Here is a 16,661-nt window from a genome sequence, read left to right as displayed (position 1 = left end):
GGAGAAGAAATAGGCAAAATGAAAAGAAAGAAGAAGAAGAAGAAGAGAAGAAGGAGAAGGAGGAGGAGGAGGAGGAGAAGGAGAAGAAGGCCAAGGACCTTCTAGTCCTTCTCCTCCTTCTCCTCCTTCTTGATTTCTTCTTCTTATCCTCCTCCTCCTCTTTCTTCTCCACTTTCATATTATGCGTGGTTTAATTAACCCATTTAGCTCCAAAATGCCATAATAAGCTAAAAATAGCATAAGAATCTTGGTTAGCTCATGAATATTATATTCTTAGCTTGTTTTCAGCTAAAAATGACATAATTAGGTGAAAAACATCATATTTTGTTCTTCTTCTAACTTTCTTATTCACATTTTTGCAGATTGGATATACTACATGCATGGAAGCTGGCATTCATGGAGTTGAACAATGTCAATGGATGAACTTTATATGTATATCATCTAGTTTTCATTTGAGTTGATAAACAATGTCGAACTATATGTATATGTATATATGGATAAACAGTGCAATACTTTGTATGTTGGTTCTTTCGATATATGGGGATGTACATTGATTTATATGTATATCATATATGTGTGGTGAATTATATATATATATGTGTTGGCAAGTATATGTGTGGTGAACTATATATCATATATGTGTGGTGAATTATATAAATGTGATGTCAAATATATATATATATATATATATATATATATATATATATATATATATATGTGATGTGAAATAATATAAAACAAAAAAACAGGTACTGTATGGGCTCTTTGCCATCTGCTAGCTGATGGCAAAGACCTGTGCCATCAGCTGGCAGATGGCAAAGGTGCCACATGGCACCCAGCTGTGCATCATGGGGTGTCTATATAGGCTCTTTGCCGTCTGCCATCCCGGGTGGGCACACGGCAAAGAAGAGGGCACAGAGGAGGGGGGAGGAGGAGGCAGACGACAAAGAGTGGAGGGGGGAGGAGGAGGCGGTAGACGGCAAAGATTAAGGGGGAGGCAGACGGCAAAGATTAAGGGGGAGGCAGACGGCAAAGATTAAGGAGGAGGCAGACGGCAAAGCCTCCGTTAACCCCTAACGGAGGGAACGCCTGTCGGCTGTCGTCTCGAGCACTTTGCCAACTGCTCCTAAAGAAAGCTGACGGCAAAGAGCTTTGCCGTCCGCTTTGGGGGGGACGTACGGCAAAGAAGGTCCTATGCCGTCGTAGGCTGACGCAGAAATTTTGCCGGCCGTGAGATTCTTTGCCGTCTGTTGTTTTGTATTTGCCGTCCGGGATTTAGTCTTTGCCGTCTGTGATGGCAGACGGCAAAGAAGGTAATTCCTGTAGTGAAGACTTATCACATGTCCTCAGGAACAAAAGTAACTACTCACAAAGCATAATCATATTCACGACCAGAGAGGTAATGAGTACCATCAAAGATCTGAACATATAATCTGCCACCAAGTAATCCAACTAGCATCAACTACAAAGAATAATTAACACTACTAGCAACCTTACAAGTACCAATCAGAGTTGCTAGACGGAGATTGGTTACAAGAGATGAACTAGGGTTTGGAGATGAGATGGTGCTGATGAAGATGTTGATGGTGATGAGTCCCCTCCGGCGAGAGGAGTTTTGGTGATGACGATGGCGACGATTTCCCCCTCCCGGAGGGAAGTTTCCCCGGCAGGATCGTCCTGCTGGAGCTCTATATTGGTTCTGCTCAAGTTCCGCCTCGTGGCGGCGGCGAATTCTCCGAAAAGCTTCCTCTTGATTTTTTCAGACCGAAACCCTTCTTGTAGCAAAAGAGGGGGCCAGTGGGCTAGCAGGGAGCTCACAAGCCCCCTAGGCGCGGCCAGGGGGTAGGCCGCGCCTAGCAGGCTTGTGGCCTCCTGCTGGCACCCCTCTGGCACTTCTTCGGCCCAGTATTTTTTATAAATCCCAAAAAAATCCACGTTGATTTTCACGGCTTTTGGAGTTGGGCAGAATAGGTATCTCAAACTTGCTCCTTTTTTAGGCCAGAAGTCTAGCTATCGGCATTCTCCCTCTTCATGTAAACCTTGCAAAATAAGAGAGAAAAGGCATAAGTATTGTACCGTGAAGTGTAATAACAGCCCAAAAGGCATTAAATATCAACATGAAAGCATGATGCAAAATGGATGTATCAACTCCCCCAATGTAATGCCCCAAGAGTGTATCTTTCCCTTTTTGGAACCTTGTCTATGTGGGTCCACCTGGTCTTTGATATGAGAGCTATCCTATGCATATGATTTCATGTGATGTCACCTTGTTTATTCTTCCTTTGCATGCATGCATTCCATATCATCTCATCCTTGTCTTGGTTTGTTGCCTTGTGATCATATGTGGTGATGTGTTGACATGAGTTGTCATGTGATGCCTGTGTGTGATTATTGGAATGATATAGATGTGGTTGGATAGTAGGAATAACCTTCTGGTTTGCATAGGCTTCAAAACCATCTTCCTCTTATTTATCTCAAGGTCAAGTTCCTCTTTTTCCAATCCTATTTCTAAAATGCCCATGTGTTAGCATTGTTTTGTGGTGGATTGGAGATGTGGTTTTGCTGTTTTGAAAAGGTGTTTTAAAGTTGCAAATAATTACAAAACAGATCCAATAATACTATTTTGTAAATATTTAGTTGCTCCAAATATTCCTCTTATAATTTATTCTAATAGGTCATGAATTCTTATGACGAGGGGCATTTTTTTTTTGTTTTTAACCCCAACAGATTTGTCTATGCTTTATTTCCTTTCTCTGGTATTTTTTGTATTTGGAAAACCCCAGGGAATTATTTTCCTTCTATCTCGCGCCACTAGTGGGCTTCCTCCCACTAGCAGGCCCATCTCCCCTCCTCTCTTTTCCTTCGCAGCCCAGCTGCCTCCTTCTCCTGCAGACGTCGTCCTGTTCTCCTTCCTCCGTCAGTTCTTCTTCAGAGACAGGGACAGAGCAACGACAACAGACGCCGTCACGGACGTCGAGGCGCGTCCCTCACCCCTCCTCCTCCATAAAAGGCCCCCCTTGGCGTATGTGCAGCTTAGGGTTTCCCTCTCGCGCCGCCACCTCCATCCCATCGCCATCTCCCTCTCTATCGATGACTCCAGGTAAGGGGATCAGCTCCTCCGCCATGGCCGCGAGATGATGAGCTCCTCGTCGTCGCGCGCGTACCTCTACTTCCCCTCCGACGCCTCGGGGAGCACGCGGGATCCTCCAGGAATCCATTCCCGTGGCTAGGACGTCAAGATCTGTTCTGCTACCTCTCCTCCACGACAGCGGCTTTCTTCCCCGACGAACTTCCCCGAGCGGCTAATTCCTCCTTCTTCCTCTACTTCCTCTCCGATCGAAGCATCCACCTCGTCCAGTAGGTGAGGTAGATCCATCTCTCCTTCCTCCCTGTCTTAGATCGCGAGCAGTAGGCCGTACGCTCGATGGCGTTCCTTCTTTGTCACCGGAGCCGCCGCGTCACGCCGAGCCGTCGTTGTAGGTCCTCTCGAGCAGAGCTTGGAGTTGAAATGGAACCATGGGAACTCCTTTTTCCCTTCCATCTAGGAGCCGTAGCTGGATTTGTAGTATATCGCCGGCGAGCACCATCCCCTGTTCCGGCCACCGTCGGGCAGAGGAGTTGCTGAGAGGGGTTACTCAAAATGGTAAACTCCCATCTCGTGTTAAGCTCCCATCTAGTAGCAGAGTGGTAGGGTGGTTTTGGTGCTAGTTGCAGGTCGTGGGTTCGATTCCCCCTTGGCACCCCTTTTTGCATTTTATTTGTTTGGCACAGTGGCACAGGGACTAGCTACCTGGGATGCAACCCCTATATTGTCGAGCTAGTGGCGTGTAGCAGGGTGGTGCAACTGTTGTGGATTTTGTGGTGGTTCCAGGAGGTCCTCGGTTTGAAACCTACCACCCCCTTTTAATTTTTCTTTTGCCTTTCTAGTTGTTTTTCCTTTTGTATGCTCATGTGTGTGGCTATGGTGTGATCTACACTATGTGATATTATTTTAGCTCTCAACAGCTTGTGGTGTCTATTATTTTTGCTAGCATGTGAAGATATTCCATGTGTAGGTATTTGTAGTATAGTGTGGTGTAGGCTTGTGGCATATATATGATGTATGTGCTAGTTCTTATATAGTGTATGTGTATGTGAGCTAGTTGTCATGCATGTGTGTGTAAAACTTGTGTGTTTTGCTGAGGCTAGAGATTATGTGGGATTGCTGATCATCCTCATGATGATGATGGTGATGATCTTGTGCAAGTGTGTGTAAGTGTGTGGATCGGTTTCCCCCCTCCCCACGTACCCTGTGTGTATGTGTGGGTCGATAGTTGATCATATCTTATTGCAGTGTTTGTGTGTGTGTGCTTCACACATGCCCATGGCATGAAGTGCCTTGGAGAGCACATGAGCAGATTATATGTGTAGGTGTAGAAGTGGTTATGTGAGTGCAATCTAGAAATGAATTCTATTTAGCATGTGTAGGTGTTGTGATGCTTGTGCTTGTGGTAGGACTAAACCCTCTTGTCACCATTGGCCTTGTGAGAGTTTGCAATAGCTTGTGTAGGTGTAGTTCTAGTGAATAGCACATGTGATGATGCACTATTCACAATATGTGATTCCTTGTAGGATTTCTTTCCTAGTTTGTGCCCATTTGTTCTATGCAAGTACATAGGTTTTATATATGTTTTTGGGGGTAGAATCATCCCAGGAATCCATTGATGAAGTCAGTTTTGCCTTTGGAACATTTTCTGGAGATGACATATTTCAGATTTGTTCAATGTTTGGAGCTTGGTTCCATGAGATGTGGTGAGCCCAAGAGGTTGATTCCTTGTTGTGGCATTAGAGGGTGACCCCCTCTACCACATGTGCAACTTGTGCTTAGTCAAAGTAGGCATGTGGCTGAAATTCCAGCTTAGTGAAAATCTGTGATTTTACTAAGTCTGAGAATCTGGTTATATTTTCTTCTCTTGTTGTTGAGCTTATAGAGATCCATATGTTGTGAATCAGCATTAGCTATCGACTAGGAAGTTGTAGCTTTTATGTTTGCCTAGCACTTTGTAAAATTTCATTCCATTTGGAGTCCTGTAGATATTGTTTTGGGTGCTGTAAAAATGCTTGAGAGTATAAACAGCTAGTGAGAATCTGGAATTTTCACCAAGTCCCTGAAAACTGATATTTTTGGCCAAGTTAGCAGCCATGTAACTTTCTGTGTGAAACTCATATGCATTATATTTTTGCTTGTGCTTATACTACTTTTGAATAGCTTCTGCCACATATCCTATTTGGCATGTTTGGGTGGCTGTAGGTGCTTTGCATGTAGCTCTCAAAAGCCTATGATGCTGTTTATGGCAGATTGTATAGTTTTGATGTTTTGATGCTTGTGAGTGCATAGTTGATGGTGTGGTGATATTCCTTGCACCACCCCATCCATGTTGATTTGTTTTGTGTCTTGGCAACCTGGAAATACCAGAAGTATGCCATTGGTGAGTGTTGTGATGATTTTGATATGTAGGACGTCATTTCTTGTTTCGTTGTTTCCCGTTGATCCGTAGCTCCGTTTGTAACGTTCTTTATATGGTTTTGCATCGTTTTCACGTGACACATCTGTTCGTGTCATCCTCATGCATGTCAAGATAGCTTAGAGTGAAGTTCTGTCCAGGAACTTGTATTTACTTCTCATGCTTGTGCTAGTGAGTAGAATAGAGGTGCATGTTCATATTCATCTCATGCATCATGTGCTTGTTGCATCTTGAGGTGATGTTGTTCATTGGATGCTATTTTTATGTTGGGTAGCACCGGGATCGGAGAACGAGTACGTGGATCCAGGAGAGTACGGGCAGGACGAACAAGAGCAGTTCCAAGCTGAGGACATCACACGCAAGATGATATGACCTTGATTCCATCTCTAGACTTGTTATGCTAGATTACGTTTCCTCGTCATATGCTTGCTACCTACCACTGAAATAATTGCCTCATGATATTGCCATGTAACCAAACACTTATCCCTTCCTAGCAAATTTTGAATGGCTAAGTAGGCTTTGCTAAGCTTCTAATGTTAGCGTTGCTAGTTGGAGGTGCATTGGTCTCATGTGATAACATGAGTTTGATATCATTATGTAAAGTCTGTTAATAAATTAATGCACCTATATACTTGGTAAACAACGGAAGGCCTAGCGTCTTGCCGGGTGTTTTGTTCCGTTATTACCGCCATAGTTACCGGCTACCGGTGTTTGATTCCATAACAGATCACTCCTACACGTTTGGGGTTGTTATGAGGACCCCCTTGATAAATCGTGTAGTGTTAAGACTTCTCCGGCAGGACCCAACATTGGTTTTAATGTGCTAATCACTTAATAATAATCTGCATAGGGAATAGCTACCCCGAGGAACTTAATCAACAACCCGGGCCAGTGCTCCTCATGAGTGTTGGTCCCACCTGAGCGATGTCCGGGGCCCCACTGGTCACCCAGAGGTTTAGCCATCCCGAGGTCTAGCTCATACGTGTTGTCTTGAGACTAAGATACGCGACTCTTATCAGGGTCGTCGACACGACGGGAGGTCCTGCTAGTCTTGTCTTACCTTAGCAATATATCTTGCGTATAGGAATCCCGGTGAAGCTTTGGTTCTCCACAGAGTTGAGGTTTTCCTCTAAGGAATCCGATGAGATCACGAGATTCGTGATAGAGGATTACTTTGCGGCCCGTGATCGTTTGTGATGGACTAGTTGGAGAACCCCTGCAGGGTTTAATCTTTCGGAAAGCCGTGCCCGCGGTTATGTAGCAACTTGGAATATTTGTTAACATACGGTTATAGATAACTTAAACATAACTCTGATAAAATTGCCAACTGTGTGCGTAACCGTGACTTTCCCTTCGAAGACCTCTCTTCGATCGGGAACACGGTGGGGTTATGATTGACGTAAGTAGGTGTTCTGGATCACTTAATGATCAGCTATTCAACAATCGCTAGTATAGACCACCTACAATACATGTTCTACGTAAGTTAGCCACCATAAAGCTTAGGATGCAGCAACCTAAATACTCCACCTTCCTTACCTAATAACTTGACTAGCCCTGGCACCGAGGTCATAGATTGCTCAGTCCCCGTGGCTCACAAATTCCTTCACAACACCAACAGGTTCAGGTACCCCGAGAAAGGTGATCCCGACGGCATGCAGCTGGCGTGGCAGTACGATGAGGAGAACGACCGCACGTACGTGAACTATCCAGAAGACTGAGGCGTGGTTGTGATCATGGGCAAGCATGCAGGGTAGCATAGTCATTTCTCATGTTTTGTAGTGTGTAGCGGAACTACCTTGTCTGAATGCATGATGTAACTTTGATATATTTATGAGATGGCAGTTGAATCCCTTATTGTCATTCTTCTATTAATATGTATGTGCTATGTTACCGTGCTTGTGAAACGCTTAGATGCGCTGCTTTCCAATTCAGGGCCTCGTTCCCTAAATCGGAAAGGACCACATCTTAGTCGTTACACCCAAACTTAGACCTCGCTTGTCCTCAAGCGAAAGCCTAGATCAATAAACATGCCCACACGTTTAGGGAGAGAGGTGTCGACAAAACCAGATACGAACATGCAGGCATCATGATCATGATCAGAACAGCAATACCATCATATCATCTCTTATGCTAAAGTGACAATTCCTTCACAAAGTAAAGCATGGATCAAGAACCTTACCGAGGATTAACAACTGATAGCCTTTAGTCTATGAAGCAATTGCAATTTATCACAACATCGGAAAGAGTCAAATGAGAGCTTGTAAAGCAAATCCACATACTCAATCATCTTTTAATTCTCTACAATTGCTACAACTCACATGGTACTCATGAGATCAAAGTTTCAGCTGGACACAGAGAAATATAGGGGCTTATAGTTTCGCCTCCCAACCATTTACCTCAAGGGTAATGTCAACAATAATAATTCATGAACACTTACTTCCAAGTTGACATATGAATATAGATCTTTCCCAAGCATATGACGTTAGCCAAGATAAAGGCGAAATAAGGAATTGGTGAAGATCACCATGACTCTTTCAAGGGCAAAAAGTAAAGGTACAAGATAGGACCTTCGCAGAGGGAAGCAGAGGTTGTCATGTTCTTTTGAGGTTTGGATGTGTGTCCTCTTAGTGCGGAGGAATGTCACTTTATATTGCCTCGTGTGATAAAGAACTTTATTATGCAGTCTGTTGCTTTTATGTCTTCCTCATCACAGGTTCGTACAAAGATTATTTTCCACACACTAATAGATCATACATATTAGGGAGAAATTTTTATTGCTTGCACCGATGACAACTTACTTGAGGGATCTTATACAATCCATAGGTAGGTATGGTGGACTCTCAGGGCGAAACTGGGTTGAAGGTTTATGGATGCACAAGTAGTATCTCTACTTGGTACGGGAGGTTTGGCTAATATGAGGTGGAAGCAATCGTCACATGCTAAGGGATCTCTAGTCATATAACATTGTTCGGAACCAAGCAAACACAATTCATTATGTTGTCTTCCTTGTCCAACATCTACTTCTAAGCATGCAATAGTTTAGTGAGTGTTCACAATCATAGATGGTGTCAAAGATGATATATTTATATGTGAACCTCTCCTTCTTTATCACTTCCTATTAATTGCAACAATGACCAAGGTCTACGTTTGTCTACCCTCAACAAGTTTCAATCAACATTCTTTTTATATGTGAAGCCATCACTTCCCATAAGATCATTACATCATCTTTCATGCTTTTGTTCTTTTCTCATCCTCTTGATCATGGCATGAGGCAAGGCCCTTAACTAAGACACTCTTTATTATATGGCTCACGAGCTCGAATACATAGAGGGTGACACAAAGCAAAACTCAAGCCTAAAACACTAAGAACTTTATTCTACTAGAGAAAGAGAAAACTGAAAAGGAACAGACTAAAACAAAGGTAAAGGCAAAAGATGTGATGGTGATATGATACCGGGGCAACTCCCCCAAGCTTGGCACAAGCCAAGGGGATTGTCTATACCCATGCTTAGTTGTCTTCCTTTGGAGGTGATGGTGGTAGAGTCGTTTTGTCCTTTGATTCCAAGAGGGCCATCAATCTTTGATTTATACCTTGGAGATATGTGATATGTTTCTCCAGCAAAACAACTTCACGAGTGAGATAAGTATTGCGAGCATGAGTTGTTTCACAAAACCTCAAGAGTTCAATCAAGGATGGAGATAGTAGGTGGAGGTAGGGTTGGAGGAAATCCACTTCTTCAACTTGTTCCTTGTCGAACACAGATTGTACTCCGTCCCACGCCTGATTCTTCTCCTTTGTTTTGCCCTTGGTTTCTTTAGGTAGCCTTTCCCTGGCCTCCATGACCTCCATTCTTTTCAGATAAGCATTTACTTCTCCATAGACTTGAGGAAGATTGTTCACCCCCACAGATTCCTGAGACGACATCTTGCTCGAAATCTGCGGGAGAAAACAAGCTCGAAACGAAAACAGAGGAAATTTGCGTGATATGAGGGTCAAACCTTTCGGGAGAATATATATTGATTTTTTCCAGGCCAGAAGGAGTACTCCGCAAAAAATGGAGTCCGGGAGGCACGTGAGGTGGTTACAAGTCCCCCAGGCGCGGCTAGGGGGTGGCCCGCGCCTGGCAGGCTTGTCGCCTCCACGTGCGCTTTCCGGACTACTTCCAAATTTTCTATTTTTCTAAATATTCCAAAACAGAGAAAAATTCCTACTGGAAAAGTTTTGGAGTCTGTTTACTTACCGAATCACATACCTCTTCGTTTTCGGAGTCTGAAACAGGCTGATAAATATCCATTAGGTATTCCTCCGGAGTTATGGTATTGATAATATTGCATTCAACATTTATGGGAGTACCTGAGATATAATGCTTGATTCTCTGCCCATTTACCACTCTCTGAAAATTACCTTCTGTGTTGTTGATCTTGATAGCACCGGAACGATATACTTCCTCAACAATATAGGGACCTTCCCATTTAGAGAGAAGCTTGCGTGCAAAAAATCTTAAACGAGAGTTATATAGCAAGACATAATCACCTACATTGAACTCACGTTTCTGTATCCTTTTATCATGCCACCTCTTAACCTTTTCTTTGAACAACTTGGCATTCTCATATGCCTGAGTTCTCCATTCGTCAAGTGAGCTAATATCAAATAACCTCTTCTCATCAGCAAGTTTGAAATCAAAGTTGAGCTCTTTAATTGCCCAATAAGCTTTATGCTCTAGCTCAAGAGGTAAATGACATGCTTTACCGTACACCATTTTGTACGGAGACATGCCCATGGGATTCTTATAGGCAGTTCTATAAGCCCACGGTGCATCATCGAGCTTCTTAGACCAATTCTTTCTAGACCTATTAACAGTCTTTTGCAGAATTAGTTTAATCTCTCTATTGCTTAGCTCTACTTGACCACTGGACTGAGGGTGATAGGGAGACGCAATTCTATGGTTGACATCGTACTTAGCAAGCGTTTTACGGAAAGCACCATGAATGAAATGTGAACCACCATTGGTCATTAGATATCTAGGGACTCCAAATCTAGGGAAAATAACTTCTTTAAGCATCGTGATAGAGGTGTTGTGATCAACACTACTAGTGGGGATAGCTTCTACCCACTTAGTGACGTAATCAACAGCAACTAGGATGTGAGTATACCCGTTGGATTTTGGAAAAGGTCCCATATAATCAAAGCCCCAAACATCAAATGGTTCAATGACAAGTGAATAGTTCATAGGCATTTCATGACGTTTACTGATATTACCTATTCTTTTACATTCCTCACAAGACAAGACAAACTTACGGGCATCCTTGAAGGGAGTGGGCCAATAGAAACCTGATTGCAATACCTTGTGTGCAGTTCTATCTCCCGCATGGTCTCCTCTATAGGCCTCGGAGTGACACTACTGTAGGATTTGTCCCTGTTCATGTTCAGGTACACAACGTCTAATAACACCATCTACTCCTTCCTTATAAAGGTGAGGATCATCCCAGAAGTAATGCCTCAAGTCAAAGAAGAATTTCTTCTTTTGCTGGTATTTGAAACTAGGTCGTATATATGCATAATCAGCATACCACGATGCACTACGTGAAGTATTGATGACATTCAATTGCTCATCAGGAAAGCTATCATCAATAGGTTGTGGGTCATCAAGAACATTCTCCAACCTAGACAAGTTATCTACTACTGGGTTATCAGCAGCCTTTCTGTCGACAACATGCAAATCAAATTCGTGTAGCAAGAGAACCCATCTGATAAGTCTAGGTTTAGCGTCTTTCTTCTCCATGAGGTACTTAATAGCAGCGTGATCAGTGTGAATACTGACTTTGGAATCAACTATGTAAGACCTGAACTTTTCACATGCAAACACGACTGCTAAAAATTCATTTTCCGTAGTAGCATAGTTTCTTTGGGCACTGTCTAGAGTTTTACTAGCATAATGAATAACATTCAACTTCTTATCAACTCTTTGCCCTAGGACAGCACCAACAGCATAATCACTAGCATCACACATGATTTCAAAAGGTAAGTTCCAATCAGGTGGTTGAACAATAGGTGCAGTTATCAAAGCCTTCTTAAGAATTTCGAAGGCTTCCTCACAATCATCGTCAAAAACTAAAGGAATATCCTTTTGCAAGAGATTGGTAAGAGGCCTAGAAATCTTAGAGGAGTCTTTAATGAACCTCCTATAGAAACCAGCATGACCAAGGATACTTCTTATACCTTTGATATATGTGGGGTATGGCATTTTCTTGATCGCATCAACCTTAGCCTTATCGACTTCAATACCTCTTTCAGAAATTTTATGTCCTAAGACGATGCCTTCATTAACCATAAAGTGGCACTTCTCCCAATTCAAGACAAGATTGGTATCTTTACATCTCTGCAAGACTCGATCAAGGTTGCTGAGGCAATCATCAAAAGAAGACCCGTAAATGGAGAAGTCATCCATGAAAACCTCAACAATCTTTTCACAAAAGTCAGAGAATATAGCCATCATACATCTTTGAAAGGTGGCAGCTGCATTACATAAGCCATAAGGCATACGTTTGTAAGTCAGAGAATATAGCCATCATACATCTTTGAAAGGTGGCAGGTGCATTACATAAGCCAAAAGGCATACGTCTATAAGAAAAGGTACGGAAAGGGCAGGTGAAAGTGGTTTTCTCTTGATCAGATTGTGCAACTGGTATTTGGGAGAAACCAGAATATCCGTCTAGAAACTAGAAGTGTGTGTGTTTAGACAGTCTTTCTAGCATTTGGTCGATAAAAGGCAAAGGGTAATGATCTTTCCTAGTGGCTTTATTCAATTTCCTAAAATTGATCACCATCCTATAGCTAGTAATAATCCTCTGTGGGATCAGTTCATCCTTATGATTAGGGACAACGGTAATACCTCCCTTCTTAGGGACGCAATGCACCGGACTCACCCAATCACTATGAGCAACAGGATAGATAATACCTGCTTCTAGGAGCTTTAGTATTTGTTTTCTTACTACCTATTTCATCTTAGGATTTAATCTCCGTTGATGATCAGCAACAGGTTTGGAATCAGGATCGGTTTTAATCTTGTGCTGGCATAGAGTGGGACTAGTGCCCTTAAGATCATCAAGAATATATCCAATAGCAGCATGGTGCTTCCTCAGAGTTTTTAGTAACTTCTTTTCTTCATGCTCTGAGAGGCTAGGACTAATTATAACAGGAGATATCTCTTTTTCATCAATATAAGCATACTTAAGAGTATCTGGCAACTGTTTAAGATCGAACACAGGATCACCCTTTGGTGGGGGTGGATCCCCAAGCAGTTCAACAGGCAGATTATTCTTAAGGATAGGATATTGTTCTAAGACAACTCTATCTATCTCATCCCTTTCATCCATATGCATATCATTTTCATGCTCAAGCAAGTATTGCTCTAAGGGATCAGTAGGAGGCACGGCAATAGAAGCTAAGGCAATAGTTTCATCCTTACTAGGCAACTCTTTTTCATGAGGTTGTCTACCAAACTTGGAGAAATTGAACTCATGTGGCACACCTTCAAAGCCAACAATGATAATTTGCTTCTCACGGTCAATATGAGCATTGACGGTATCGAGGAAGGGTCTACCAAATATGATGGGACAAAAGCTATCTTGTGTGGTAGTAAGAACGAGGAAATCAGCAGGATACTTTGTTTTACCACACAAGACTTCAACATCTCTAACAATTCCCACAGGGCAGATAGTATCTCTATTGGCAAGCTGGATAGTGACATCAATAGGTTCCATCACAACAGGTGCAATCTCGTCTTTAATTTCATCATATAAGGATTGAGGTATTGCACTAACACTAGCACCCACGTCACATAAACCATGATAACAATGATCTCCTATCTTAACAGAAACAATAGGCGTGCCAACAACAGGCCAATGTTTGTCTCTAGTGTGTGGTTTAGCAATTCTAGCAGCATCTTCACAGAAGTGAATATCATGGCCATCAACATTGTCGGACAGGAGATCTTTGATAATATCAATGCTAGTTTCAACTCTAATTTGCTCAGGGGTGTAGGTGTTCTAATGTAGCCTCTACATTTGACAATTGAAGCTTTAGAATGACCCTTTATCCTAACAGGGAAAGGTGGTTTCTCAGTGTAAGCACTGGGAACAATAGGATCATTATAGGCAATGACTCTCTCTACAACTGGATTGGGTTTAACTACATTGACTTCTAAGGGAGGATGATATTTAAACCACTTCTCTTTGGGGGGATCTATATGAGCAGCAAATGATTCACACAATGAAGCTACTATCTCAGAGTCAAGTCCATACTTAGCGCTAAATCACAAAAAGTATTTGTTTCAACAAAGGATATAACGCAATCAAACTTGAAATTCATACCTGACTCCTTACCTTCATCAAGCTCCCAATCTTCAGAGTTGTGTTTAATTTTTTCCAATAAATTCCATCTGAAGTCAATATCTCTCTTCATAAAAGAACCGGTACAGTAAGTGTCAAGCATGGTGCGATCATCATGAGAAAGCCGAGCATAGAAGTTTTGAATGATAATTTCTCTCGAGAGCTCATGGTTGGGGCATGAATATAACATTGATTTAAGCCTCCCCCAAGCTTGAGCGATGCTTTCTTTGTCACGAGGCCAAAAAATATAAATATAATTCCGATCACGATGTACTAAATGCATAGGATAAAACTTTTGATGAAATTGCAATTTCTACCGATTGTAGTTCCATGATCCAGTATTATCACATAGCCTATACCATGTCAACGCCTTATCCCTCAAAGATAAGGGAAAGATCTTCTTCTTGACCTCATCCTCGGGCAAACCTACAAGCTTAAATAAACCACAAACTTCATCTACATAGATTAGATGCAAGTCTGGATGTGATGCTCCATCTCCTGTAAAAGGATTAGCCAGCAGTTTCTCAAGCATACCCGAAGGAAATTCATAGCAAATATTTTCAGTACATGCAGCAGGTTGAGGAGCAACTCTTTGTGCTTCCGTTCGAGGTGAATATATCCCGAACAAGCCCCTCAAAGGATTAGTTTCCATAGTGACAAGTGACAATAAATTTCAGCACACTTTATAAATGTTTCCTTACCAAATTCCACTTACCAAAGGCACATCACTCCCCGGCAACGGCGCTAGAAAAGAGTCTTCATGACCCATAAGTATACGGGATCTATCGTAGTCCTTTCGATAAGTAAGAGTATCGAACCCAACGAGGAACAGAAGGATCTGACAAGTGGTTTTCAGCAAGGTAATATCTGCAAGCACTAAAATTATTGGTAACAAGTAGTTGTGTGGTGAGATGATTCATAGCAAGTAGCAAGTAACAAAAGTAACAACGGTGCAGCAAAGTGGCCCAATCCCTTTTGTAGCAAGGGACAACACATCAAATTATCGAACGAATACCAAATTCACATGACTACTTATAGCAAGACTTATCCCATGTCCTGAGGAACAAAAGTAACTACTCACAAAGCGTAATCATATTCATGACCAGAGAGGTAATGAGTAGCATCAAAGATCTGAACATATAATCTTCCACCAAGTAATCCAACTAGCATCAACTAGAAAGAGTAATTAACACTACTAGCAACCTTACAAGTACCAATCGGAGTCGCGAGACAGAGATTGGTTACAAGAGATGATCTAGGGTTTGGAGATGAGATGGTGTTGATGAAGATGTTGATGGTGATGAGTCCCCTCCGACGAGAGGAGTGTTGGTGATGACGGTGGCGAAGATTTCCCCCTCCGGGAGGGAAGTTTCCCCAGCAGGATCGTCCTCCGGGAGCTCTAGATTGGTTCTGCTCAACCTCCGCCTCGTGGCGGCGGCGAATCCTCCGAAAAGCCTCCTCTTGATTTTTTCAGACTAAAACCCTTCTTGTAGCAAAAGAGGGGGGCCAGTGGGCCAGTAGGGAACTCACAAGCCCCCTAGGCGCGGCCAGGGGGTAGGCCGCGCCTAGCAGGCTTGTGGCCTCCTGCTGGCGCCCCTCTGGCACTTCTTCGGCCGAGTATTTTTTATAAATCCCAAAAAAATCCACGTTGATTTTCACGGCTTTTGGAGTTGCGCAGAATAGGTATCTCAAACTTGCTCCTTTTTTAGGCCAAAATTCCAGTTGCCGGCATTCTCCCTCTTCATGTAAACCTTTCAAAATAAGAGAGAAAAGGCATAAGTATTGTACCTTGAAGTGTAATAACAGCCCAAAAAGCAATAAATATCAACATGAAATCATGATGCAAAATGGACGTATCACCCATCAATAGATATCAATGTGAGTGAGTAGGGATTGCCATGCAACAAATGCACTAGAGCTATAAGTGTATGAGAGCTCTAAAAGAAAACAAAGTGGTTGTGCAAAATATGTAATTCCACTAGTTATATGGAAGTGACAAAATAGGAGACTCTCTATGAAGAACATGGTGCTACTTTGAAGCACAAGTGTGGAAAAAGGTATTAGCATTGTCCCTTCTCTCTATCTCTCATTTTCCCCCTTTTTCTCTCTTTTTTTCTTTATTTTTGGTGGGCTTCTTTAGCCTCTTTTATTTTTTATGGCCTTCGCTCGCCTCTTTTATATTTTGCAAAATCGAGAGACTCATCCCAACTTGTGAGGGAATCATAGCTTCCATCATCATTTTCTCGCACGGGACAATGCTCTAATAATGCAAATCATTACACTTCTATTTACATACAACTCAAAAGATTACAACTCGATATCTAGAACAAAATATGACTCTATAAGCAATATGGTAGTGATGGTGTGTGTCATAAAAACGGGACGGTGGTGCTGCATGGTAATATATCTCGGAATGGCTATGAAAATGCCATAATAGGTAGGTATGGTGGGTGTTTTGAGAAAAATATATGGTGGCTGTTTTGAGGAAGGTGGGTTTAATGTACCGACGAGAGTTGCGCGGTACTAGAGAGGCTAGCAAGGGTGGAAGGGTGAGAGTGCGTATAATCCACGAACTCAACATTAGTCACAAAGAACTCACATACTTATTGCAAAATTCTATTAGTTATCAAAGCTAAGTATTAGACGCATGCTCCTAGGGGAAGGGTTGGTAGGAGTTAACCATCGCGTGATCCCGACCTCCACACAAAGGTTGACAATCATTAAACAAATCATGCTCCGACTTCATCACATAATGGTTCACCATAT

Source organism: Hordeum vulgare, chromosome 6H (genome assembly GCF_904849725.1).
Source record: "Hordeum vulgare subsp. vulgare chromosome 6H, MorexV3_pseudomolecules_assembly, whole genome shotgun sequence".
NCBI lineage: Eukaryota > Viridiplantae > Streptophyta > Magnoliopsida > Poales > Poaceae > Hordeum > Hordeum vulgare.
This window is presented reverse-complemented; position numbering follows the sequence as displayed.